Source organism: Gavialis gangeticus, unplaced genomic scaffold, assembly GCF_001723915.1.
Source record: "Gavialis gangeticus isolate Ggan-Ray unplaced genomic scaffold, GavGan_comp1, whole genome shotgun sequence".
NCBI lineage: Eukaryota > Metazoa > Chordata > Crocodylia > Gavialidae > Gavialis > Gavialis gangeticus.
In genome coordinates, this window is record NW_017729025.1 from 150,246,844 (window position 1) to 150,274,277 (window position 27,434).

The window sequence follows — 27,434 nt, forward strand, 5'->3', positions numbered from 1 at the left end:
TGAGGGCTGGAAGGGACCTCAGGAGGTCATCTAGTCCAACCCCCAGCTCAAAGCAGGACCAGCCCCAACTAGGTCATCCTAGCCACAGCTTTGTCTAGCCAGGTCCTAAAAACCTCCAAAAATGGAGAATCCACAACCTCTCTGACTAGCTTGTTTCAGTGCTTTACTACCCCCCTCATGAGAAAGTTCTTCCTGATATCTAACCTAAGCTTTGCTTGCTGCAACTTGAGACTGTTGTTCCTTGTTCTGTCATCTGCCGTCACTGAGAACAGTCTAGCTGTATCCTCTTTGTAACCAGCCTTCAGGAAGTCAAAGGCTATTATTAAATTCCCCCTCAGTCTTTCCTTCTCCAAACTAAATAAGCCCAGTTTCCTCAGCCTCCCCTCATAAGTCATGTTCTCCAGCCCCCTAACCATTTTCATTGCCCTCCATTGGACTCTTTCCAAGTTTGCCACATCCTTTTTGTAGTGGGGGAACCAAAAATGGACACACTACTCCAGGTGTGGCCACACCAGTGCCCAATAGAAAGGAATAACCACTTTCCTTGATCTACTGGCAACACTCCCACTAATGCAGCAGTGTGAGGACACACTGTTATCTCATATTTGACTTATTGTCCACTGTAACATCTAGGTCCTTTTCTGGGGAGCTGCTGTTTAGCCAATCAGTACCCAGCCTGTATGGGTGTATGATGGGATTGTTCTGTTCTAAGTGCAGGACTTGGCATTTGTTGAACCTTATTGAACTTTATGGCCATGTCCACATGAGTGTGGATGTTTGGTTCCCATGCCTTGTGTTGCCACTAGCTGTCCCCAGGGAATGCCTGTTCCATGCCTTTTGGCGCACAGCAGGTTACCCCAGGTGGGGTAGGGGAGGCTAGAGCCAGCACTGGGCTATCCCCAGCAACATTACTTGAGCTCCTGGGGGTCTCCTGGGGCTGCAGCAGTGGTGATCCTACTGCTTGGAGCCTGCCCAGCATCTGGAGTGTGGCTCCAGCTGGCCAGGCTCCAGTTTTGAATGACACATGCTGCCCACACATGCATCACTCCATTAAAAAAATAATTTTTTTGGTGTGTTTTTTTTGATGCCTGGATATCCAGGGGTCAAAAACCCCTCCCGCATTACTCCCTTGCAGTGTGGAGATTGAGATTTCTTTTGGTCCAATCCTCTAATTTACTGATATTTCTCTGAATCAGAGCCCTACCCTCCAGCTTGACACCAAGCTGTTCCACCCAGCTTGGTGTCATCCACAGTCTTACTGAGGTGGATGACTCCATCCCATCTTCCAGATCGTTGATGAAAATACTGAAAAAAACCGGCCCCAGGACTGACTCCTGGGACACTCCACTCAATACTGACTGCCAACTAGACATCAAGCCATTGAGCCTGACAATCCAATAAGTTTTATTAGAGCACATCCAGCCTTTTCTTACAGCAGAAATGCACCACAAGAACCATACAGATGTACAATAGGATATCCTGGGAAAAAGATGTGTTAATACATTTTACCTGGCCTACTTAGAGAGATTTGAAATGAAGAACAGTTTATATGTATGCCTGTGCCATCCAGGGGTCAAAGGGCTTTGTCTGAAGACGAAGGTGATGTCTGTTCATAACTATCTGTGGAATTTTTTAAAACATTCCAAAACAACCCAAAAAAACCCAAACCCTAATCTGCTCTTATTCCAAGGTTCAGGGAAAAGTCCACTGTTTTGCTTGTGTTATAAACATTCTTATAAATTGTTTCATTAAGAATCTAAGTACTGCCACTCCTTGGAGCAGAGATTTGAAATTAAGTTGGAAAGGAGGTACTCTGCTGCAAGGAATGTGTGTTTTGCCAGTTCAGTGGAAACCTGTCCAAACTGGGAAAAGTTAAGAGGGGTTGCAGTTCTCAGTGTGCACATGTTCAGCACAGGCTTGCTAGAGGTTGGCTTATAAATTCTCTGAAGACTCCATCTGTCCTGAGCATGCGTCTCCATCCTGGGGCTGCAGGGACTAATCAGGACTTCCACTACAATTAAGAACATAATTGCTCCTGCCACCTTTCTTGCAACACCGTGGAACTGTGTAAAGGAACTGAAACAAGAAGAATGGTCTGGTCTCTGCTCTCTGTGCTTTCCCACATGGGTACCTAGGCGATAAGGAGAAAGAGCAAGGGTACAGACAGAAGTGCGGCTCCCAGCTGTAACTCAGAATGATTTCTGCAAAGTGTTCTGAGTTAAGTTGCCCCAGTCCAAACAGGAGTTAATGGTTGCTTCCAGGGGGAGGGGAATCTAGCTGCTCCCTAGCTGATGCTGAAGGGTGGGGTGGGTGAATTGGAGCCCCCCCCCGGGGGAAGGGTCTGAGAAAACTCCAGACTGAACCCTCTCCACTCCTTTCCCCCACCCCCCCATTCTGAAAACAGCAACAGGCTGGGAGCTCTGCAGATACAAGTTACAAAAGATGCTACATTTTGAAACGTCTTTCATTATCTGATACATCATGGAATAAGGGGGTCCGATTTTCACCCAACTGGCCATTTTTGAAGCTTTTTGTAGCTGTGTATTTGTGTTTATTCATAGCTATAAACTGCTTTCTGTGGCAAGATTGGGCAAAAATTGTCACTTCTGTCTGAACCCTAAGTGGTATACCTGCAGTGTATAGGAGTGAGATTCATGGGTGCGAGGTGGAAAGGGGAAGTGCTGGGATCAGGCAGAAGATGGGGAGAAGCTATCTAGCTCTCAAATGATAGAGAATAGCAGGGCAATTTTGACTAACTATTATCAGGCTAGGTAAATAAATCAGGAACATTTTGCCGTAAATGAGAATTTGAATTCTACCCCTGATAAAGCAATTATATTTTACAGCAGCTCACTTTGTTTACTACTATTTATAATCCTCTTACTCAAGCTTTAGTAAAAAAAGTAGTAGAATCTTATTTAACACTTGTCTGAGATGAACAGCTGGATCCTTGATAGAAATCCAACCTCTCTTCACTACTCAGAAGGTGCAAAGAGACTGTAATTTGGTCACAGAAGTCTAGCAGAGAATTCCAGCATTAGAAAGGAATTCTTCCATGTTGCAACTTGATGTTCAAAGTCTGCCCAGTGTCTTACATGCTTGGTAGCAGCAGGTAGGGAGGGGATGTGGTAGATCACTTGTCTTCACTTACAGCTTAAAAGCAAGCAACTGAAAACACAAAGTGGGGAGAGGCTTCTGACAGCTGTAGGTGAGAACTGGCATGGAAAGGCTTGAGCCAGAAAGAAGAACTCAGGCCAGTAACTGGCAAGACTGGCTGAAGACAGGTTCATAATTTCCAGAGGTGGGATCTTTTCTTCGAGCAGAGAAAATCTCTCATCTTATTCTAAAATCAGGTAGAAAGAAAGTACAAAAGCTCAGGGATAAGAAAGCAGTTTCACCTTATCTGCATGACCAGATCAAATGCAACTACTGGGTAGGTGGAGAGAAAAGAAAGTACTCTTTCACTGAAGATCTTAGGCTTTCTTTTTCTATCAAGGGCCTATGATTAATTCTGGAGCAGTTGAAGCAGGGGAGGCAGTGCCTAGGACCAGCCGACACTGGATTATCTGCCATCTTTGGCTTCTCCACTAAATTGTAGGGTTTTTTTGGTTGTTTATTTTTGTGGCTATTTGCTTATCTAGTTTATTATCAGCTTCAGTAATTGGCTGTTCAAATGGTATCTGATCACTGAATCAGCACTTCAGACCTACCCTTAACTGAAAGGTGCATGACGCAGAGAAAGAAGCCTCATGAAAATCTAATCCTTGGAAAACTGTCATTTTTTAAAGTCAGAACTACGCACCCACAGTGAACTTTATTGTGGATGACTTAAAGGAAATCCTGTTGATAAAATTTAATTTGGCTCTTAGTCATTCTTCAGACATTAATCTTAACAATTAGAAGCTGAGGGTATGCATAACTTTGTATGCAGGCTTGTCAATTGACTGGACCCCCATTTTAATGGGGAAAAAAATCAACAAAAAGCAAAATAAAACCTGACAAATAGTTACATTTTTGAAAATTAAACTGGCCACTCCTGTTTCATAGCAAATAATTGTCAGCTAGGTTCAGATTTGATAAGTGCTGATATAAAATCTCTTGATTTTAGTGGACTTACATGTACTTAGACTGGGTCTGAATTTAGTTTAGTGCACATAGGAGAGTGGCCAGTATATGCAGCATAGAAACCATTCAGAGAAGCTAAAATGTTTTAGGGTGAGATTTATGAAGGAATATAAGGATGGGATACCTAACTCAAATTCATTGAGAGTTGAGTGCCTATCTCGCTTAGGTTGTTTTGAAAACCACAAACCTAAAAATGCAACATCTTAAACTTGCAATTATTAAATTCACTGTTTTGCTAAGTATCAAGACAGTGCATACATTGAGCTTGAATCTCCCTGTACCTAGCAAAATATTGGTCTGGCATGATATATAGAGTTTGTGGTGTATCTGTGAAAGGTGAATTTCACCTTATGAAAATACAGCAAGTAGTTTCTACACATATAATACCACCACAAACCATAATGTAAGTTCTCTTCCTGTTTAAGTTGACTTCAGTGGAATTGCACTTATTTTATAGGGCTGTGCAAAGTTTTGGTCCCTGATTTGATTTGGTGGAGATTCAGACTGACTTGGTGGCTGAATCTTTGAATCCTAATTGAATCAGGAGACCCTTTAATCTTTCCGAATTGAATTGGAACCCTCCGAATAGATCTGGAGAGATTCAGAAAGTTTTGGAGATTTGGTACATAGACACAGCTTTACATTTTTTTTTCTACATGCCTCAAGGTACCAAGTGGCTCGTGAATGCTGCGATGCTGGGGCACATGGAGTGTCCCACAGGAGTGCTGGGGGTCTCCCCAGAAAGCTTGGCAGCAGACCCAGAAGTGGACCAGAAATACTTCCAGTCCACTTCCGGGTCCACTGGGGAATGTGTGGGGGCCCCCCTGGCCCCCCTGGATCAGCAACTGGTGCCTCCTGGGTCTGGGGGTGCACCTGGGGTCCTCCTGTGGCTGACCACACAGGGGGGCTCTCTGCATGCTTCCTGTTGGACCCATAAGTGGACTGGAAGTACTTCCCCTCCCCCCTCCTGCAGGTTGCACCATCCACCCCAGCATTGCAGCGCTCATGCCGGTACCTCGAGGTATGTAGAAAAATATTTAAAGCTGTGTCTATGGTTGAATTGCTGATTCTCTGAATCTTTAGATTTGGATTTGGCCGAATCAAATTGGGGACAGTGATCCGAATCAATGAATCAAATCATAGCCCCTGATTCAGGCTGAATCTGAATCTGAATCAAATACGGCCTGCTTCGCATGCCCCTACTATTTTACATTAACAGAAAAAATTGATTTAATCATTGATTATCCTGCTTTGGTTGATATCAAATATTACAGGATGGTAAAACCCAGAAATATTTGTGCCAAAAAATTGCTACCCCTTTCCCACTAGAACTCAGACTTAAAATGTCTGATTCTCAGCATAGCTCTGTTGATTGTTGACTTCAGTTCAGTGACGCTGATTCAGACAAGCAAACAATCTGCTACCCAAGAGATAGTTGAGTATCAGAAAAGTGCCACATGTGTAATGGATTTTTCCTGAAGGGGAAATGTGAAACTCAGATCATTATTCTTACCTCTGGCACTATTCAGAGATGGAAGTAAGTGCCCAAGTTCAGACTTGGATTCTTATCTTCCCAGACCTCAGGAGTGATTAGTGCTGGCTACTTTTTCCTGTTACCTGTGACTACAGCTGGGCTTTACTTGTGGTTTACATGCTCTATATAGTCAGAAGGCAAAACTAAAATTATTTTGTGGAGTTTATAAATATAAATTGGTTTGCTGATATCTCCAACCCTGGGTCAAAGTGTAAATCTAGAAGAGGTGGAAAAGCTTGAGGTGGTAAGAGTCCAGTAAAAAGTATGGTGGGAAACCAGTGAACTGGGATAAGAGGACTCAGTGACCTAAAGCTGTGTACCTGGTCTTGAAATGTATGGTTATAGAAGAGAAAGAAAGATGGGAATATTCGAGTCATGTAGGTCAGGGGATGAAGAAGGGATGAAATGTAGCTATTACTATCACTTCTGTTTTATGTTGCAATAGTATCTGGGAGCCTGACTAATGGACAAGAGCCCCATTATGAAGGTATTGTAAAAACACAGGACAAAATGGCAACCGTTATGCCAATGATTTTACAGACAAATGGTGAGCTTATAAAACCGATTCAATGATAACAGATGAAAAGAGACATATGGAGGTATACATGGAAACAAAAAAACAAGAAGTCAGCTCAAAAAGAAATACAAAAGAACAGAGGCTTTGAAAACAGGTTATAGTGTAACTGTTCCCAAGAGTGTGCACAAAAAGGAACAAAGACCCATGAACAAAGCTGGAGCAAATTAGGTTTTTTTGTAACTGTTTGGAGAGAACTTTTTGCGAAATTCATTCAGCTCCATTGCAAATGGATGCATTTGCTAAATGAGCCTATCTGTTCTGACACCGTTCCCATTTTGGTCACTTGTCCTTTTTGATACATTCCATCCCTCAGAAATTACAAGCCTGGGACTCAAATGTCAATGCACGTAACCAGAGCCCATTCCAGCAGGTTAGCTGTGTTGTGTAAGAGCCTCATAAAAGGAGAAACTTAGTCATGAAATTGCATGCAAAAGGAGAATACCCTGAAGGAAGAAATTCTGCCCCCACTGGAAATTAGTATTTGGGATGTTGTTGTTAAGGTTTGGATGAGGTCAACAAAGGAAAGGAGCTGGATTTTAAACTACTTTCCCCTCAGGTTATTTGCATTCAATCAATCATCCAGTGCTAATACCTTGCTTTCTCATGGGGAATGCCACTCTGTATTGACAGAGATGAGTCAGATAAGATACACAAGAGGTAATGGAGATCTTTCTTCAGTAAATCAGATGTTCCTCATAAATCTGTCATCAGCACCATTTAGTCTTTGCTGTATCTGAGTGGCAGAGCAAGCCCCAGATCATCAGCTTCTGACAGTTCCTCTCTACTGATGTTAGCAGCTGCATTCAGGAACAGTGACCTGCCCTGACAGCAGTGATGACAAGGGTGTAATAAAAAGCCATCCACTTGAGTAATAGAATGGTAGGAATAAAACTGGTCTGTGCCTATGTGTCTCCACTCTGATTTGGGGACTGAGGAATGATTATGCTCATCCTGGGTCTTACTGAAAGAATAATGCAAGTGTTCTTCCTTTTTTTTGATAATTATTTTGAAAATGAAATTGCTTCACTTCTATTTGAAATGAATGAGGTATGAAATATATCTATATGTATACCTATATATATTGGGCAATATATAAATATATATATATATTTCATAGCTTTTATATTTATTTATTTATTTATTTATAAGAGCTTGGTTCTCAGGGGGTTTTTACCTAGCCCAACACAATGTTTTGAAAAGTCAATCACATTTCTTAAAGAACTGCTGTGCCTGGTTCTTAGAATCCAGGGGGATGGATCTGATAGGGCAACCTGAATAGAACAGAATTTAGAGTAGATAAGGAATGAGAAATGTGCAATTATTATTATGGTAGCAACCTATCAGTCCAATCTGAGACTGGAGCCCCGCTGTACTGAACATTGTGTATATGTGGAAAGACAGCCCCTGCTCCAAAGAGCTTACAGTCCTAATAGACAAGGCGTCTGGGGAACAAAGGTGATATGACCTGCCTTGCATCAAAGAGCATATCAACAGCAAACAAGGAAGGGAAACCAGTTTTCTAGAATCCCAGCTCAGGTTTCTATTGGTTCACGCTTCTCCTAATTCACTCTCCCCATTACATGTTACTCCCACTTTAGGTAAAAGGCAAAACTATTATGTTTGGGAATTTTTTGTGCTTTATTTCTGAATTTTAGTGATCCATACGTGCTTGAATAGGGCAGTCCAACTATTACCAGATTCTTGTTTCTCACAAATGCCTATGTCTAATCTGACACTATGGGTAGACATAAATTCTGCAGCACCACATTTCATTGACTAATTTTCAACTCAGCTCCACTTTCCAATGGCTTGTAGTCAGCATTTGGCTCCTTGCCAGCTGGAAATTTCGCACTAGATTTAAGTATTCCCTCCCACCCCTTAAACGTAGCATGCTGTTTTCTGGAGCTTAGCATAGAATTAAGCTCTTTAATAATCGCTGTAGCTGAAAGCTTATGCCTCAAAATCAGTGAATAGACTGAAAATATTTAGAGTATCCAGTGTGTTGCACATAGCAAACATGACTGACAAGAAGAATTATACTTGTGTTATGATTTTTGGAGTCCTTGACATCCATTGCTGAGGTTTTCAGCCATTGGGTTGAAGCCTATTTTCCTCTCCCTTAAGACCAGAGAGTTCTAACTGTAATTCACTGTGCGTGACTTGAGTTCAACACCTGCAGCTTTGCTGTCTCAGGAGCAATGACAATGTTAATCAATGACCAACCAGCCTTCACACTTCACCGTACTATTTATTTTAAGATAAAAGCCTTTAGGAGGAAATGGATCATAAAAAATAAATATTCTGCATGCATGCTAAGCTTATTGCCCATCAGCAAGATGGGATCTTGGTAGATACAGGCAGAGGTTCATACTCAATCTGTTCCATTTTGTGATTCCCTATTACAGACTTGTGTCAGTCCCATGGACTGAAAATGATCCCAACCCTGTATCTGGCTATAAACTCTATGTCCTTTGTCCTTTGTTTGCTAACCCTCCTCAGTCAGTACAAGTCGGGACATAAAATAGCCCCTTAGTCAGGTGGAGGAGGGTGGTGAACAGTCAACCTTCTTTAGACTTATTTACCTATCCTTTAATTTGCATTTATCACCCTCTAGTTTTTTCCCCAGAAACTTAAAGATACATAACCCTTATAGCTAGAAACATACCTAAATCACAGCAAGACAAAGAGTTTTTTTGGAGCTGCCCATGGCACACAGCCAATTTTGTGGGCATTTTGAAGTGGCCCCACCCCTCTGTGCTGATTGGTGGAGTGGCCCACCTCTCATCACTGATGGACAGAGAGGCCCCCTGGGGGGGGGGGCGGGAGGAATGAATGGATGGCTACCATTTTACTTGTTGGCTGCCCTTCGTGCCCCATGAACCTATCAGCACTGATTGGTGGAGAGGTCCTGATGGGGGGAGGAGGGATGGAGGGGGACACCATTTTGTCTGCTGCCCTTTGTGCTGCTTTGCCAGCTGGAGTCAACCCCTCCCAGCAGTGAGGACTGCTGGTTCCCACGGAGGAGCCAGCATTCTATTTTATTTTATTTTATTTTTGTTAATTTTGCAGATTTCACGGCATATCCCGGATTTTGTGGTTTCCATGATATCTGAGAAACTATGAATTAAGTAGGTCCCTACTTATAGCCCTGATAAAAGATTCAGAAGTGTTTGTTGTATGGGATTGGTTCTGTTCTCCTTACAAGGTGCCTAAGTGTGGCTTGTTCCACTCTGCTACAGTCCCTGAAAAAAATGTTCTGCAAATGGTGGATGGGTCCTTCTACTACTTGTTGCTTTTTGGGACTTTTTTAGACATGTTAACACGGTTTCAGGAAAGTGAGCAGGGTAGACAAGGATCACGTTTAGTCATCTAAATTCACTTTGCATGCATCTGTCACAAACACAGTTGCTAGAGTTTCAATCAAATCATATGTACTGTCATTTAAAAAAAAGTAGTAGGGCAATATAATGTTATCAGTTCACAGAAGCAGAGACCAACACCAGCTGTACAGATGAGCTATGGCCAATATTTCAACTCATAAGGTGCATGCTTGCCCACTTTTAATTACTTTTAATCACTTCCAACTTACACAGTATTCCCCATTCAGTCATACTGAACAGGCTGTGTGCATGTGATAAGGGTGATTATTTTTGTCAAGAAAGACATTTGCCTTAGAGTTCCACATTAATAATTTACCAGAAAGAGTCAGATTGGCAGCAGCCATTTTCATCCTGTTATCTAATGAAATAATTATCTTACCTGAGATCACATTTAAGTCCCAAACTTAAGGCTTGTGATATTCATGTTCATGCTCAGTAGTGCTGTACATCATGAGTAGTCCTACTGAAGCCACAGGCATTCCTTGTGCAGTTAGGGGTCATTCACTGTGATTTAAAGTTTCATGGGTCCATTCCTTAGCATGTAGGAATGTAATTTGCTTAGACCAAAAAAAGGACAAGTATCACAAACTGTTTCTCTCTTGTATAAGTCTAACCCTAGAAAGTAGGGCTGTCTTATTCTCTATTCTTTCAATATAAAAACACAGTAACTATATATATAAAAGAAAGACAACTTGTTAAAAACACTTAATAAAGATATGAGGAAAACAGAGGGTACACAGATAGAATCTACAAATAGTTTAGTCAAACATTTTAAATAAACACAGCCATTTCTAAGACCATCCATAACAGTATACAGCAGACTGCACAAACAAGAGAGCAGTGATGTAACTATGGATGAGGAAGTTGGGCACCAGCCCTGACAGTCAGCTTAGAGAGGCTGCAGATTTGCAACCCACCACTGTCATTGCCAAGGATATAATTTGTTTATTATGACTTTGATGGGAAGAAATTAATTGCAATTAGCTGAGGAAAACTTCAGCTGAAAAGTTTGATTTGCCTTCAAAAATAAGAGGGAAAGCAGAAAACCCCACTTTCTTTAAGAAAATAAAATGCAAAAGAAATATAAATCAGAATGCATGAAGCAAAAACGTGAAATTTAAGATTTTTAGATGGTGAGAAAAACAGGGGCTAAGTAAAATGCCTTATGAGAGACATTACTATCCTACATATTAAAATGAAGGAAAAATAAAATTTGAAAGTAAATGTAAGATGCATTTAAAATACAGTAAGTGAAAACTGGAAGTAAGTTTGTTCAATATTTCTCTATCCTAGCCTTCTAACTCCTCCCTACCCATTTACCTACAGGGTCATAAATATGCATAAATTATCATTCACTTCTTCAGTGCCAACTTCATCATAATATAGCAATACCTACTTAGCCAGCTAGCTAGCTATGGACCTATCTACCTACCTACCTATGTACATATGACATGTAGCTAAAGATATATATGCATGTGTGTCTGTGTGTGTGTGCATACACATTCTGAATGCTCTCTAGTGGCATTCCATTTGCAGTAAACTTAGTACAAGAAATGTCTGTTGGACATCATTACCCAGAATCCTCAGTTAGAAGTTGGCTGTCTGTGATAACAGACTAAAAAATAAAGTGTGGGAGAATATTAGCTGTGAACTTCAAATAATCCAGGTCAGATTTTGGACTACTCGTGTCAGTTTGAAATACATATGCTTCTGCTGAATTATTTGAAGTTATTTCTGATTTATGCTGATGAAATCAATGGTAAAAAAAAAAGATTTCCCCTCCCCTCCTAGTCAGTGTAACAAAAACAATCTTCTATCTAGTAGGGCTGTACAAAACTTCAGTCCCTGATTTGATTCAGCGGTGATTCAGACTGATTCGGTGGCCAAATCTCCAAATCTGAATCAAACCAGGAGACCCTTTAATCTCTCTGAATCGAATCAGAACCCTCTGAATCAATTTCGAGAGATTCGGAAAGATTCAGCAATTTGGACACAGACACAGCTTTACATGTTTTTTCTACATACCTCAAGATAGCAGGCAGCTCATGAATACTGTGATGGTGGAGCAGATGGAGCATCCCACAGGAGTGCAGGGGGCTCTGCAGCATGCTCAGCAGCAGACTCAGAAGTGGACCAGAAGCACTTCTGGTCCACTTCCGGTTCTGCTGGGAAGTGCACTGGGGGGCCCCCTGCACCCCTCCGGCTCAGCAACTGGTGCCTCCTAGGTCTGGGGGGGGCGCCTAACATTCCCCTGCAGCTGATCACTGAGGCAGGGGGGAATGGGGGCTCCCTGGTGGACCCAGAAGTGGACTGGAAGTACACCAAGCACGCAGGGGGTCCCCACCATGCTGCTGTGGGACACTCCATCTGCAGTGTTCACAAGCCTTGCGGTATGTAGACAAAACATTTAAAGCTGTGTCTATGGCCAAATTGCTGATTCTCTGAATCACCACTGAATCTTCAGATTCAGCTGAATTGAACTGAGGACAGTGATCCGAATAAAGAAATAAAATCACTGTCCCAAATCTGAATCGAATACAGCCCATTTTACACACCCCAACTAACTAGCATATGAATATAATCTCAATACTTTTCAGACTTAAGTGTCAGTCTCTTTGGTCAGTGGTTCTCAACCTTTTTAGACTCAAGTCACCCTGGTTGACTCAATGCATCCCTTAGAAAATACTAGTTCTTAGTTTTCACTTGTTTCACTACAAAACAAATATACAGCAATTTTTCTATTGCAAAGAACTCAGAAAAACTGCAACAGGTCAGAATTTTTTTAACATTATGGATTCCTTTTTGAAATCTAACGCTGTGTCCAGATGAGTATGGACAATTGTTTCCTTTAGAACAAGTAGCAGCACAACTTGTTACCCGGGATGGAGTATGGGAGGCTTCAGCAGCCTTACCTGTAGTCCTGGGGGTGAACTTTAGGTTTATCTTGACTATCATGCTTGCTCCTAACAGTGCTAACATTTTGTGGCACCATGTGGTAACCTTGAAGCCTTGAAACGACCACAGTACCATGGCATCCTGCTTCAGAATTACTGTCCTAGGTTGTTACCATCCTCCATGACAGTGAAGTATGCTGACTCAAAACCCTCATGAAGATGTGTGGCTTGACATCAGGCCAGCATGCTAAAGGTGATGATCTAGAGACCTCAGTGAGATCTGTATTGCCACAACATAAGCCAGAATTACCAAAGTAGAGATCTCAGAGACTAAAATTTGTACTTTGAAATCATCTCAGGGAGGTGAGAGCTAGCAATTGTTTTGCAATCTCTATAGGATTTTTCTAGAAGGATTCATACTTTTTAAAGCAGTAATCAGTGTGGCACTGAGCAACTGCTATAAGACATTCTTTTCATAAGGAAACTTAGTGATGTACAGTCCTGCTTAGTAACTGTGTTATACATCCTGTGCAATACATTCATGTAAGGAGTTTCTAATACAGCTGATAGTGAAATTTCCCTACTGAAAATTTTGATCAAACATTAACAAAATAGCATTTTAAATGGCTTTCTCTAATTCTCTTGGGGCTTTTGCTGAAAAATTGCCCCCCCCATCCCAAGTTTCTATTTAATCAAAAAGCCATTATTTATGAGAAAAAATGTTTTGAAAGATGTTTTGAACCAGCTTCATTTCTAAAATGATTTTTGAGGGGGGAAAAAGAAAAGTTATTTGTTTCCTGCTCTACCATTTGCTGTGTTTTTGTCACTGTCACTGTGCTGATGTTATTGTAAGAAGCCTCAGATTAAGCATCCAGGTGAAAGAGAAGTTTAGCATGTTGAAATGAGTGAGTGCAAATTTGGGCAACACCCTACCTCCACCTTAAGAAACACCCTGTAGAATTTGATAACAGCAAATTAAATGCACAAGCCCACACAGACATATATGCAGTTAATTTATTTATCTACGGACTTGAGCAAACATTAGCAGAAGAAACACCAGGTCCCTTCAGGTTGTTACCCACTGAGTTGATAACAGAGCAGAGTCCCACCTTCAGCTTGCATATGGAGCAAGTATGCCAGGCCAAGCCTAGTTTTCCTTATGGTTTAATCACATTTCTCTGTTTAAAGTAAAACTACCAGGCGAAAACCAAAAAAGACCCCAAACCCTCCCTCACCTATCTTTTCATCCTGGACTGACCTCTCTGTGCAATCAGGTATAACAACTGCTACTGGACACTGCTGTAGAGGTAATTTTAGATACATTTACACTGCACATTATGTACAGGACACTGAAGCTGTAGGAGGCTGTGACCTAGTAATGGATCACAATGCCTTTTGAAGAAACATTGTGATTGCAGGTCTAGGAGGCTAGAGTTCATCACACTCAGGGTTACCAACAAAACAAATGAGGTAAATTCTCCCTCCAAACATATAAAGATGATTTTAAAAGTTCATATTGTATACAGACTCAGACTGGCTTGGAGCCGTTGCCAGAGATGATCTGCTTTTGAGATTCAAAAGAGTTGCATTAACTCTTTGCAACAGACAATGCAGCACTGTGCAGAGGGTCCCTGAGCAAGCGGTGATGAAAGTACTGTGGGGTAGATACATCATTGTGCTCAACAAGCAGTCTTCAATGGTGTTAAGTTGGGAGATGATATTGAGTCGGTTTCCCACAAGAGGTCTATCTTGGGTCCAATATTGTTAATTAATCTTCATTAATTATTTGGAGGATGGTATTAAGTGCACACTTAACCAATTTTCAGGTGACATCAGGTTGGGTAGAGTTACATCCCACTGTTGTTCAAACATCGTGAGGCCACTAACACACTAATGGCCAAATTCAGTAAGACCAGTAAGTCAGCACCCCTGTTTTCGAGGGATGATATTAAAAAGGCTGAGGTCTTTGAGAGGTTACAAGCTCAGCATCTAACTGTACAGGGCTTATTTAAAAATCCTGGCCTTTATGAGGTTAGTAGGTAAAACTTCTACTTTCATAGCTAAGGTCAAGGCCCATGTACCTCTCTACCTTCAGGGATACTGTGAAGAAACAGGCCTCTGAGAGGTTTTTGATTCAACAGCTCCATCTCTGAGACAGCTAGACAATTTACTCTAAAGATCAGATATATATCATAGCTGGTTAAAAACTCTTTGCTGAGAATAATTTTAATAAAAAACAACAGAACCAAATCTTTTCTGGCAGATACAACTCTGCTGCAGCCATGGGGAGGCTAGAGGGTGAGGGAAGGACGTGCAGCAAGGGTGCAGCTAGAAGTTGCATGGCCCTGGCCCACCTCCCTGCTGTTTAGTACTGTGGGCAGAGCCAACCCAAGCAGGGTGCAGGGCCAGAGGCAAATCAGCCTATGCGAGGCACCACCCCGCTCCGATCCCACCCACCCCAGACCAGAAGAAGCTGCTACAGCCATCAGCAGCAGCGGTGTTGGCGGCTGGGAGGTGGGGTGAGTGGTAGCAAGCAGCTAGATGCAAAGTCACTGCAAAGTCACCACAAAATCACTGCAGCTGCTCCACCCAGTTCTGTGAGGCCCCCCAAAGTGTGGGGCCCGGGGTGGTCACCCTGATTGGCCCCCCCCACCAAGGATGGCCCTGACTGTTGGCATGGGTGCAGGGATGAGCATGGGCATAGGAAAAGCCCTAGGGCCTTTTAGGCCACATCCAGTGGTTCCACAGGTTAGATCTGGCCTGTGGGCCATAAATTACTGTCCCCTGATCTAATCCAATCCTAAACCAGATGCAGGATGCAATATTCCTGAACTGCCCAGGCAGACATCTAGCCAGCCTCTCCTTGAAAATCTCCAATAAAGAAAGCTCTACAACTTCCCTACATAGCTTCTGCTTGTGTTTTTCTAACTAGGAGGTATGTTTACACACGCAAATGCTGCTGCATGTATGCAGGGATTGCCAACCTGTAGCGTACATGTGTCATAAATAGGGCAGGCAGACTCTCTGTGTGGGACATCACAGATTGCAGAAAGGGGCAGGCAGCAAAGGGCACAGAGCAGAAAGTAGAGCAGATGATCAGAGAAGAGCATAGTACAGGAAGCAGAATGTAGAGCAGCAGAGCAGGAAGGGGCACAAGGTAGGGAGCAGAAAGAAGACCAGCAGAGTAATTTACTCTGAAGCAAACTCACCCTGGGCAGGTATCTACACATGCAGGGTTTTGGGAGCTGGAGGCTTTAGCCATATCTGCCTGCAGCTGGCAGCTATGTTTTTAAAAGTCAGCCCTATGTGCTACTCCCTGGCCACCTGCTTTCCTGACCCAGAGCAGTGTACAAAGCACTGTGCCAGCATGCTGTAGCTCTGTTGCCAGAGCTTGTGCCCACTGTGCCATAAATGCTCCACCCCTAGGCCCTAGAAACAACGTACAGCACCCTGGGCTCTTGCTGGCCACCTTGCTCACCATGCTGTGCCGCTGCAGCGACCGCCCCCTGGCCCAGGTCAGTCTCGGCCATGGAGGCCCCTGCATGGCACAGCCACCTGCTCAGGCTCACCAAAGTATCTCAGGCCCTTTGACACCACACTGTTGCCATCCAGATGCTGGCAGGAATGCTGACAACATGCACTTGGATGCCAGCACTGGTACCGTCCATGTGCTCCTGGGCTTCCAGCCCCACTGCTTGTGGGCCTGCCTGGCCAGCCAGGACTGGTGGCTACACATAGGCTAGCTGGACTACTGGCCCTGGACTCCAGCCCTGCCATGCACCCCCAGTATCACGCTCACTGTCATGCCAGGGCTGGCCCCCTAGGCAGGGTTGTGCAACAGGAGATGGTGGAGCAGGTGTTGTTTGGGCTGCTGGAGCTGTTGGATGAGGCCAGGGGTGGGGAGCAAGGAGGGACAAGCTCCTGGTGGCCCAAAGGGTCTTCCCCTGGTGATGTATTGCCACAGCTGCCAGGCCACAATGGAGGCTCAGGCAGGTCACCCATGCACTGGGAGAGAGCACAGCTCCGGCTGGGGTCCTGGGGTACAAGAATGTCACCCAGCTGTTGCGTAAAGGGCATGGACTTGCAGGTAGCATTGACCAGCAGTTTTAGTCAGTGACAGTGACCCACTGTGCCCTCAAGGCCTGGACCTTTATGCAGCACTGATGAGCCAACTAGCTGTGCCCATGCTCCCACATGCAGCCTTATAGACTCTCATAGATGTGCACATTGGAGTGCCCACTCTGCACAAACTGGCTGAGGACCTTGGACTCATCCCACAGCACTACAAGGTCTTCAGTTTCCTCCTGGTACCAGTTCCGGTCCTGGGAGGCAGTGTGTACCATCAGGGAGGATGCCACTATGGCTCTCTTGATGGTTCACTGGGCCTGAGTGTGACAGTTCTGGTGTTGCCAGGACTGGACAGATGCATGCAGTGCCCAGTGCACGGGCATGGATAGAGTGGGACAGGGAGGTATGTAGTGATACTGTGCCAGGCACTAGCAGTGGGGTCCAGATGGGCTGCTGTGGCTATCCTAGGGCCAGTTAGAGTGGAACCCAATGTCCAGAAGTTGGCCACAGGTAGCACAGGGTGCTGCTGGGCCTGGCAGGTGCTTGCACCATGCAGCGCAGTGTGACAGCACAGGCCTGGAAGCTGCATGGCAACAGTGTGCCAGGACAAGCGTTGGGGTCTGGGCAGGCTGGTGTGGCTGACCTGGGGCCTCTGCTGTGGGACCCAGTGGCTAGATGCTGGCTGTGGGTGGCCCAGGGTTCCGGTGTTCCCACAAGCTTTTCAGGGCCAGGGGCTGGAACAGGTAAAGAGCTGCCCCAGACCTAGGGCTTGAGAAGTGCTCAAACCTGGGGCTAGCCTGAGAGTGGTGGTGGGGCTGACTGGGAGCAAATTTGCTCCTGGTCAACATCTATATGTGCATTACTGTGCAGTAACTACTAGGGAGTTAATTTGCTACTTGTATTTGCAAGTGGCAAATTAACTCACAAGTAGAGCAATTTACTGTTTAGTAAGCATGTCTTACGTAGATGCAACCAGGAAGTCTTTTCCTGAGATGTGATCTAAATATACTTTGTTGCATTTCAAACCCATTGCCACATGTTCTGACCTCTATGGCAAGAGAGAACATTGTTTTTTCCATCTTCCTTATGGCAAAACTATGCCACAGTTGAGAAGTTTTGAAATATGCCAGAGCAAACAAAAGAATGAATAAATAAATAAAACAACAAGAAAAACAATAACTGGCAACAACACTAAAGAAACCTGGTTATAGGTACTTTCATTACATTCAGCTGGAAAAAAAATTGGGAGAAAAAGGGAAAAAGCAAGAAATGGGTAAAAAAAATACAATTTAGAACAACAGCAACATTTTGACAACTATCTTTTGAAACTTCAGAAAAGATGATTACATAGATCCTCTAAAACCAGTCTTTTTTCCATTACTACAAGGATTTCTATTGCTGGAAATCCCCATTTCTGGTTCATAAATTGTGAGCTAACATTTGATGCAATCAGAAAACAAGACCTTTCAGATTCTTACAGTGGTTATCACTCCCCTGCCTCCCTATTAAACATACAGTAATTTTCACGCACTTCCTTAATTAAAGAGATTTTAAGTAGCTCTGTCTCCCAAATGTGGGAGGAACAGGGTGACGAGGAGGAAGTCACGTAGTAATAATCTCTTTTTCTAACAAGCCGCATACCCATAGATTACTGTAATGGACTTCCAGTAAAACAGAAACACAGTGATCAATAGCCATATCAACTTCCAGACATAGCCTCTCTCCACATGGTTTTTTCTTTCTTTTTTAACTTTGCCTCAAACTCAGCGAAGCATTAGGGTGATATAGGGTTAACATTTTAGTGAAAATGTTTTTAAACCAGTTCACATCTGAGCAAACAAATTTAAAATATGATGAATAAGCCATTGGCAACAGTTTAAAATCATGCTGACACACTTTTATCTGCAGTGCAGAGAGGGCCAAAATGTTTAACGGTTGTTGCCATTAAGTAAACAGAACATTCTGGATTTTCATTTTATGTAAGTCATAGCATCCTCTTTTGTTTAATGCATTTCATCAGCTTGCTGTGACTCATATACCTAACTGCATGGAAGAATTAACATTCGGTGTTTCATAAAGGTTACAGCAGTTATGAAAAGATGTATTTCCTGATAGCCTGGTTGAGGGCTGAGTATTGATGGTGGTGATTTGAGATTTTTCGTTTGTAATCACGTTGGGCTTCTGATGGAGAAGCTTTGTGAATTATCCAGCCTTTGGCAAGCTCCCTATGAAAGATGCTTATTGCATCTAAAGATAAATTATCCTTTATTTGTTCATTACATTGCCAGGTGGGTCCCATCTGTTTGTAGGGATGGGTTTCTAACAACTTGGGATTGAAGTATTTGTTTTCCTGTCAGTCATTCATGAGTGCTTTTGGACTTTTTGTACTCTGTACAGGAAAAAGAAGGAGAAAAACTCATTTTGCTTTGAAAAAAATGTGAATTCATAGATGATATGTTTCCATGCTGATTCACTTATAAAGCTGGCAATTCATGCCAATAAGATATTTAGTTCTCAAAATGTTAAACAGTGATTTCCCCTATCTATGTCTCGAGCAAATTTACAAGATGAGATACTTTTGATACAACCCAAACAAAGCCAAATTCCTCCCTCTGTAAAACTTGCTTGATTACATTGATGTCAAAGGGTTTTGCCAGGGAAATAGAAAATTTGGCTCAAAAGTTTTGAGGCATAGAATTTCCATCCTAAGGATCCTTGTCCCAGGTCAAGTATTTATTATAATGAAAATTAAATCTGCCATCACACAGTTTCTCCCACATACCCCCAGAGATGACTTGCCTACCCTGAGAGGTACGCATACTGCAGTTTGGGAACCCCTGCTCTAGGTAACTGCAGTCTCATGACTCTTAGCAACATACAATCAAAACAGAAGTTTCCATGATAAAAATTCTTTCCAGATTCAAGCACATCTTCTTGAAACCTTCTTGCTTCTCAGTTCAGTGTTGCTGTTAGGCTAGCCAGTCTGTAATTGTAGGAAGCTGTGACCATAACCTGTATAGCCTGTTTCATCTGATAACACCTCTGCACAACTAGAAAACATTACTGTCACAATTTCAGGGTTATTCGTATCTGTGACCTCTTCATGACTTCCTCAATGGTATCCCATTAAGGCCTCAGGCCTCTTGTTATTACCTTTCTCAGGACAGGGAACCATGTTCCTCTCTCTCCTGATTCAGAGCATAGACTAAAGTCCCCTATAATCCCTGTGATCACTTCAGTAGGGCTGATGTTAGCTCAGTGCCTACAAACCTGCTCTCTAGCAACAGCTAAAGGGATATTCAGCACAGGGTTATTCAGTGACCAGCTAGATTTCACAAGGTGAAGTATTGATTCATTTTAAACAAAAGCATGACAAGAAATTTTTCATAAAGCAATGAGCAGTCAATAGGCATGTCTCAATTTGGAATGCAGCCAGATTTTGTGCAGAGACTTTTTAGGTCTAAAGTCAATCAGACCCCCTCCCTTGCAGAGTGTGCCCTGCTTGGCAACAGTGTGAGATTTAATGTGAATAAACTAACCTTCTTAAATAAGGGCCCCCACTTTACTGAGTTTAGACATTTGTGTTACCAGGCTTCCTCAGCTAGATAAATCTAACATAAAGTTATCCCTCCCCCGAGAAGATGAGGCTTACAAAGTATGGATGTCTGTATGTATCCAGTACTGGGAATTTTCCCTTTGGTGAGTTTAGTTCTTTCAGAAAATATCTCTTATCTGACCTGCTTTGGAACCCAGTCACTAGCAAACATATACACTTATCATGCTGAGCAATGGCCTTGTTCCATATGTCAGTAGCATAGATAATGTTCCTTCTCTGAAACCAGTAGAAGTAGAAATAGATATTACATGCCTGAGCTGAGACCTGTGTCAAACACACATTATTCTGTAGGCAATGAAGACTCCATAATTGAAAACAGGTTTCTTTGTGAGATATGATTTGGACAGATAGGAGACCTGTTGAAACAATAAAATCCTGATGAAATGTCTCAACAAGCAAAAGCAGCTGAACTGTCTAGGGAAAAGATCAAAACAGTGAAAGCCACTACTGCACAATACGTTACTGTAGGTCCTTCACTCAGTATTTAGGCTAAGGGAACCCAGGAAGCAGAACAGGTGCAGTGCAGCTAAGAATGGTCCAATGTATATACCTTGGGAAGCAATTGAAAAAGCAGGAATAGAAATGTCTGGCCAGATGGCAATTGGGCAAGTGATGTGGACCACAGAATCATCTGATATTGCAATGCCTTAGCAACTCTAGGAAGAGAAAATGTAGCAATTCCTGCAGTGAGGGAAACAGTAGAAGTGTTCAATGAAGAGGAGGATATATATTAGGGCTATGCAAAGTTTCGGTCCCTGATTCAATTTGGCTGAGATTCAGCTTGATTTGATGGCCAAATCTCTGAATCCGAATCGAATTAGAGGACCCTTTAATCTCTCTGAATCAAATTGGAATGCTCCCAATCAATTCAGAAAGATATGGTGATTGAGACATAGACACAGCTTTAAATGTTTTTTCTACAAACCTCTAAGTAGCAGGTGGCTACACTGGTGGTACACTTTTACCACCTCTAAGTAGCAGGTGGTACACTTTTGGGTTCACCACTGAACATGTAGAGGGCCCCTCTGCGCTCCTGTGGGATGCTCCATGCGCCCCAGCATTGCAGTGTTCACAAGCCACACTTGGTACCTTGAGATATGTAGAAAAAACATGTAAAGCTGTGTCTGTGTCCAAATCGCTGATTCTCTGAATCAGCATCAAATCTTCAGATTTGAATTTGGTCAAATCGAATCAGGGACAGTGATCCGAATCAACAAATCAAATCACTGTCTCTGATTTGGGCCGAATCCGAATCGAATAGGCCTGCTTCCCACGTCCCTAATATATATAGTGTGACTTTAGAAGAACCAAAAAAGCACTGGGAAAAAAAGCTGCCGGCTATTCAAGCAATATTTTTTCAGTTCTTCTATCAGGTCAATGACCAGTTTGATTCCAGCTGGACTGCAGAGCCAGATGGAATATAATCCCAGCCAGACTGACAAACTGGAACGATAGACTGGAGAAATGTGTCCTGAAATACAACAAAATCACTCTGAGGCCAGTAGAAAAGTGCAGGCTGTCAGTTAGGGAAATGTGCAATGAGAGATGCAATGAGACATGTCAGCTGTTATGAACTCAGAGTTCATAATAGCTAACACATCTTGGCAGCAGGGCAGTGCAAGACATTACTTGGATTGCAGTACAACACTGAAGTATCTGCAATAGAAGTGGGGAAGGTTATCAGTTATTATCAGCCCCACCCAACATTTCTGTAGGATATAAGGACATATTTCAAGTAGATGGACACCTGGAGGTCATGCTGAAGATAGAAACACCCATCTAATTCACCACAGGGTTCCATTAGCTCTCATGGAGCTGCTGAAGAAGTAACTGTTATATATGTAAAAAAGAGACATTATCATACCCACTGCAATGACTACAGAATGGATCACTAGTAGTGGTGAGAGTACCTTCAGGTAAACTGAGGATCTGCATGGATTCCAAGCCACTTAATAGAGTACTAAAAAGGAATCATTACCCATTCCCAATGTTTAAGGATGTGCTATCTGATTTACCTGTGGCAAATGTATTCACTGTTTGAGAAGTCAGGAATGGATGAGCCGTCTATTCACCTGACAACATGGCAGGTTCCACTGGGTACAAATGTTTGTCCCTGTGTAAAATAATCCAGGAACTAGTGGGGTTCCCAGCCTTCAAGACTGTCAGAAACTTATCACAAGAGAAGGAGATGTCAAGGAAGATGCAATCCAGAACCAGAATACCAAGCTGAGACAACACTGAAATAGGTGCCCAAAGTAGAATATTATGCTGAATGCAGACAAAGAGGAGTCTCCTACACTGGATCTGAGAGCCATCAAGGAACTGCCTGTGCCAAAGGGATGGGATGTCTAGTATTTGATAAGGATAGTGAACTACTTTTTCAGATTCTGCTCAGGCTGTTCTGAAACCCATGGACCCTTGAGACAATTATCACTCAGTGATACAGCACAGAAATGCTCTGAGTTCCTGGAAAAAAGATGTGTGAAAGAGATGTGTGATTCAGGAGAATTGTTGCAAAGCTATAACATTTACTGGCAGAGCCCTAATGGACACAGAAAGACATTATGCTTAGGTAAAAGGAGCATCTCTGACTGCAAGGTCCGTGTGATCCAGTAAAGTGCCAAACAGGAACGTGTTAAGTAGGAGTAAAATGGTTCATATTACAGGGTTGGCTATGTTTCAGGAAATTGGCACTGCAGGAGGTTATTCCCATGCTAGTCGCCAAATGAACGTCTTCCTTTTGGCCGTATGCACATGGGGGATGTGGGAAGCGTTAGAGTCACTCCGTTTAGTTATTTATTGCCAACTATTCAACAGTAATTTGGCTTTGCTATCAGATTGGCAGATGATTCTACATCTGAATCTTCACCATTCTTTTGTATTGTATTAATGCCTGTAGGTTGCTACCTGAAAACTGAGGTGAGCTGGTCACAGATTTAAAAAACAGTCTTGATTCCAATGTCCTGTAATCCATGTAAAGTACCTTTACTTTCTCCCACGATTTGACTGGGCCTCAAGTTTGCACACACAGGCATAAGTGGGTGCTATTCCCTCAGTCAAGCAGGGAGTAAAGAACAAGTAACAGTTTACAGGGCTAGAGTGTTGTAGATGTGGACCAGCAGCAAACCAGATCTTTCCTCTCACCCCCAAGAGGCAATGGAGAGGCAGGCAGGGAACTGTGCATCTTTTTAAGGCAATTATTTTTCCCAGATTGCTCCTATTGTGGCAAATGCACCCACTGCTCACAGATGGGCCAAACTAGCTCTAAATGAGTCATAAGAAACATTGCAACACAACCTGTTATCCATCTTGGACTGACGTCAGCTTATGTGATATACAACACCATTTCAGCACAAAGTAGACTTTGCAGGAGAAAACTGATTCTGTTCCTGCTTTTGTGAGGTCAAGCATTTGAAAAGACCCCTTGAGAAATCAACCTGGTTTTTTTCCTTCTACAAATACACTGCTCAGAAAGAAACATCTCCAGCTTTATTTAAATACTCACAATAAAGATGTTTATAGCTATGATGAAATAAACAATGGAATACGGTGAAAAAAGTGATGATATAAAGCAATTTCCAATGTACTTAGGAAGGACTTGGGCTCTATTGTTCAAGCAAATGTTTTCTTGAATACACATTCACTCACTTCACTTCACACTTTAGTCAAAGAAATAAAGTCATAAATATCAAGTCATAATAATGACTTTCAGATGAGATATTAAGATCTAGGTTGAGACCCTCACCTAGTATAAACTGGAATCTGATCTGAACTGATTGGCAACTTGGAGCAGAAGCAGATGTATAAAACGTAGAGGTATAAAACACTTGGAGCATGCAATATAGAAAAGGATTTTCCTCCCTCTGCTTTGGTAGAGTTATGTGATGTGGCTAAGATCAGAGGAACAGAGCAATCATCAGAGAGCTGGTCAAACAGGATGGGTTGACTAAAGTCAGGGTGAGTTTGAAAACTTAGGGTAATACTTGCAAATTAGTCTGAAGACATGCAACCAACGTGTGCCCCTGGTGGCTGGGGGGTGAGGCAATGGCAGGACCGCAGCAGCAGGAGTGTGGCGGCAGTAAGTGGGAGCTCCAACAGATGCTGCCGGCAGTGTCAGTGGTGGGGGGGACAGGGTGGTGAGCACCGACCAGGGGTTGGCGACCACCTGCAGATGCCGCTGGCAGTGTCGACACCACCAGTGGTGTCAGTGGTAAGGTGGCAAGCAGCGACTGCCCACAGGCACTGCTGACAATGTCGGCTGTGCCTTTTCATAGGGGGTGCACCACCATGCTCAGGACCTCCCTAGGGGTTTAAGAAAGACATGCATTACTTGAAATACAAAGTAATAAAAAAAAATCACAACCTAAGAGGTAGGATCTACCTGCTAAGATACAGAGCTGAACTTTGGTAACTCCATTTCTTCCCATTCATTACATTTTAATTTATTTTAAAATGATTTCCTTTGTGGAAAAGATTTTTTCCCAGTTTCATTTTTTTGGAAAAATGATTAGCCAATGGTGAGAAAAAAATCTTTTTTTTTAAATCTTATTGCTCTTCAACTACATTTTATTTTTCTGAATGAATGCCAAGAGGTCTCTAATAGACTGCCTCTGAAGGGCTAAACTTGTAGTAGTAGAAAAATTTACATTTTCTAATGTTTGTATCAAGTAGCCAGTTTCCACTGGTAGCAAAAAGGAAAAGTAAATTATGATCAGTAGGCTCTATGAGAAAGTACGTGTACATCTGATGGAATATCTTGTTCATGGTAGTGTTTGCTTTGGTGACGTATGTGTGACATCTTACTCCTCCTTCACTCCATAGAATTCTGACTCATATATAACTGGACTATTTATATTTCCATAGATTCATTTTATTTAATCTGATTATTTATGTAAGGAGGCAGAGATATCTCAAATCCTAACAAACAAACCAGATATTCAAGAGCCAAAGGGTTTCAATTTGTATTAAACAAGAGGAACTTCTAAGGCAGGAGTGACCAATTTGTGGCACGCATGCCACATGGTACACAAGGGAGGGAGCAGGCAGCATAGCAGAAGATAGGCCAGGGAGCAAAAATCAAAACAACAGATGGGGCAGTGCAAGTGGATTGGAGTGGGACACAGGAAGGGTGTGGGGCTTAATTTGTGTGCCAAGTCTGCCAAAAAGGTTGACCCTCACTGTTCTATGGTACATAACTGGCAGTCAAAGACATATGTTATATGAGGCCGTACACACAAACCAAATCCTTCCACAAAAACAAGGGTTATGCCATACAATTTTCACTGTAAGCTTTGTAATAAAATACATTAAAATAGGTCCCCAGGAATTTTGATGTTCTTTTCATACCAGTCTGGTCCTTTTTTAATTGGTTCTCTCTATAAAGCAAGAAGGAAGGACATGGCTGGAACAATTATGCTATTTAGAGAACAGCCCAGCTCTTCAAGCAGATATTTGCATCATCTTTGTTGCCAGCGGAGCTACCTTTGATTCAAACCAGTGGAGGATCTGGTCCATAAACCCATTAATTTGAACAAAAAGGATATGTAGGTCATTTTAAATTCTCCAGATTGGATAAATTCAGCTTCAAAAATAAACTCCAGAGCAAGAGTTTGTACGGACCTAGTGGGGGAAAGTATCCAGCAGAAAAGTCCAACTCATGGATTCTTCTTTTGTCTCCCCAGAGCTATTTTGCTCTACCATATTTCCCTGTATATAGCACAGCCTCCCCTTTTAAGAAAAAGAAAATTAGATTATGGAAGTTCAGTGCATGTCTTAAACAAGGAAATGGAGAAAGGATGGGGCCTGGTTATGTAGAAGCTGAGCTGCCCAGCCAAGTCAGTTGAGGGCCCACCTGGCTAGAGAAGAGAAACCAGGCAATTCCACTCCAGACAAATTAGGCCCTCAGCTAACTGAGCAGGTGCTGCTGGCCAAGCCAAATGCCTAGTCTCTCTTCTCAAACAAGGTGGGCAGCCCGTAGTGACTGCCATGTCCTGCTGCTAGAGGGTTAACAGAGCAGCCCCAAGTGTTTGCTCTGCCCCTTCCCCCTTTACTGCTGCCACCTTTATTTTCCCTGTGAAAATACTAAGCAGTATCTTAAAGGAAAGATCTTGCTTTCTTCTTCCTGCTTTCCAAAAAACAGGTGCCTTTTTCATTTGGGGGTAGGTGATATGTGAGAAGATATGGTAGCTGCAATTTGACATACATGTGCATAAAGTCCAGTGTATCATTATATATGTTTGGCATTATATAACCTGATTAAAAGAAATGCTTATGATATTGAGACTATTGACTTTAATCTTTTAGGGCTTAGCATCCCAAAGTCCCTGAAATGAGCAAAACATCTCTACCATAGGTGACAGGTAGGGGGTGCATGGGGGTGCACATTTCCCACCTGATGGGGCCAGTGCCCCTCCAATGTCTGACACTGATGCTGTCGGCAGGGCTGGTGCCCCCCCTGACAGGGCTGCCATTGGTGACTTCTGCGGGTGCCCCCCCCCCCGATTCAGGAGGCACCAGTCACTCATGATATCCACTATTCACATGGTCAGACACAAAAAAATGTATTTCTGGAAACAAGGCCTTGCTAGCAAACTGAAGGGCATAGTTCATGTTTCCAAAATATATCTAAGATGTGCAGAGGATGACAAAATGGCTATCCTGATTCTTGTGAATCTTATCCCTTCATGCTCACTGTTATGGGTGCTTCGGAGTTGATTGTGAAATAAGTACAGAGGGAAAAAGAATAATATGAGGAAATAATTGTATTGAAGCTAAAAAAGGGGCAGATTTTAAGTCTAAATTTTTCTGTTAGATCAATCCTGTTCACTGTCTTTGGGTTAAATTTGCAGATCTGCTTCACGTGTTTTTTCTTTCTGCAATTTTAAGCCCTGCGTCTATCAGTTGTCTTGGGTTTGTACATACCATTGATATGCCACGTGCATGAGTGACACTTCCAAGGGAGATCTTTTGTTAGATGATTTAGTCCCAGCCCTACAATTTCAGACTCATAGACATTAGGGCTGGAAGGGGCTCAGAAGATCATCAAGTCCAGCCCCCCGCCTCAGGGGCAGGAAGTCAGCAGGGGTCATAGTATCCTAGCAAGATAAACATCCAAATGTCTCTTGAAAGTGTTCAAAGTAGGTGCTTGAATCACTTCCGGCGGCAGTCTATTCCAAACCTTGGGGGCTTGGAGTAAAGAAGTTCTTCCTTATGTCCCTCCTGAAACGGTCCTGGAGGAGTT

General features: G+C 42.8%; 1 long non-coding RNA gene across 1 annotated transcript; it reads right to left on the reverse strand.

Moving 5' to 3' along the window:
* Nucleotides 1–1,360: 1,360 nt before the first annotated feature.
* On the reverse strand, nt 1,361–8,980 carry LOC109299507. The gene is made up of 3 exons (XR_002097901.1): nt 8,902–8,980; nt 7,411–7,507; nt 1,361–2,131 (listed from the first exon to the last, which is right to left on the reverse strand). It is a non-coding gene; the product is annotated as an uncharacterized LOC109299507 (long non-coding RNA).
* Between the last annotated feature and the right edge of the window lie 18,454 nt (nt 8,981–27,434).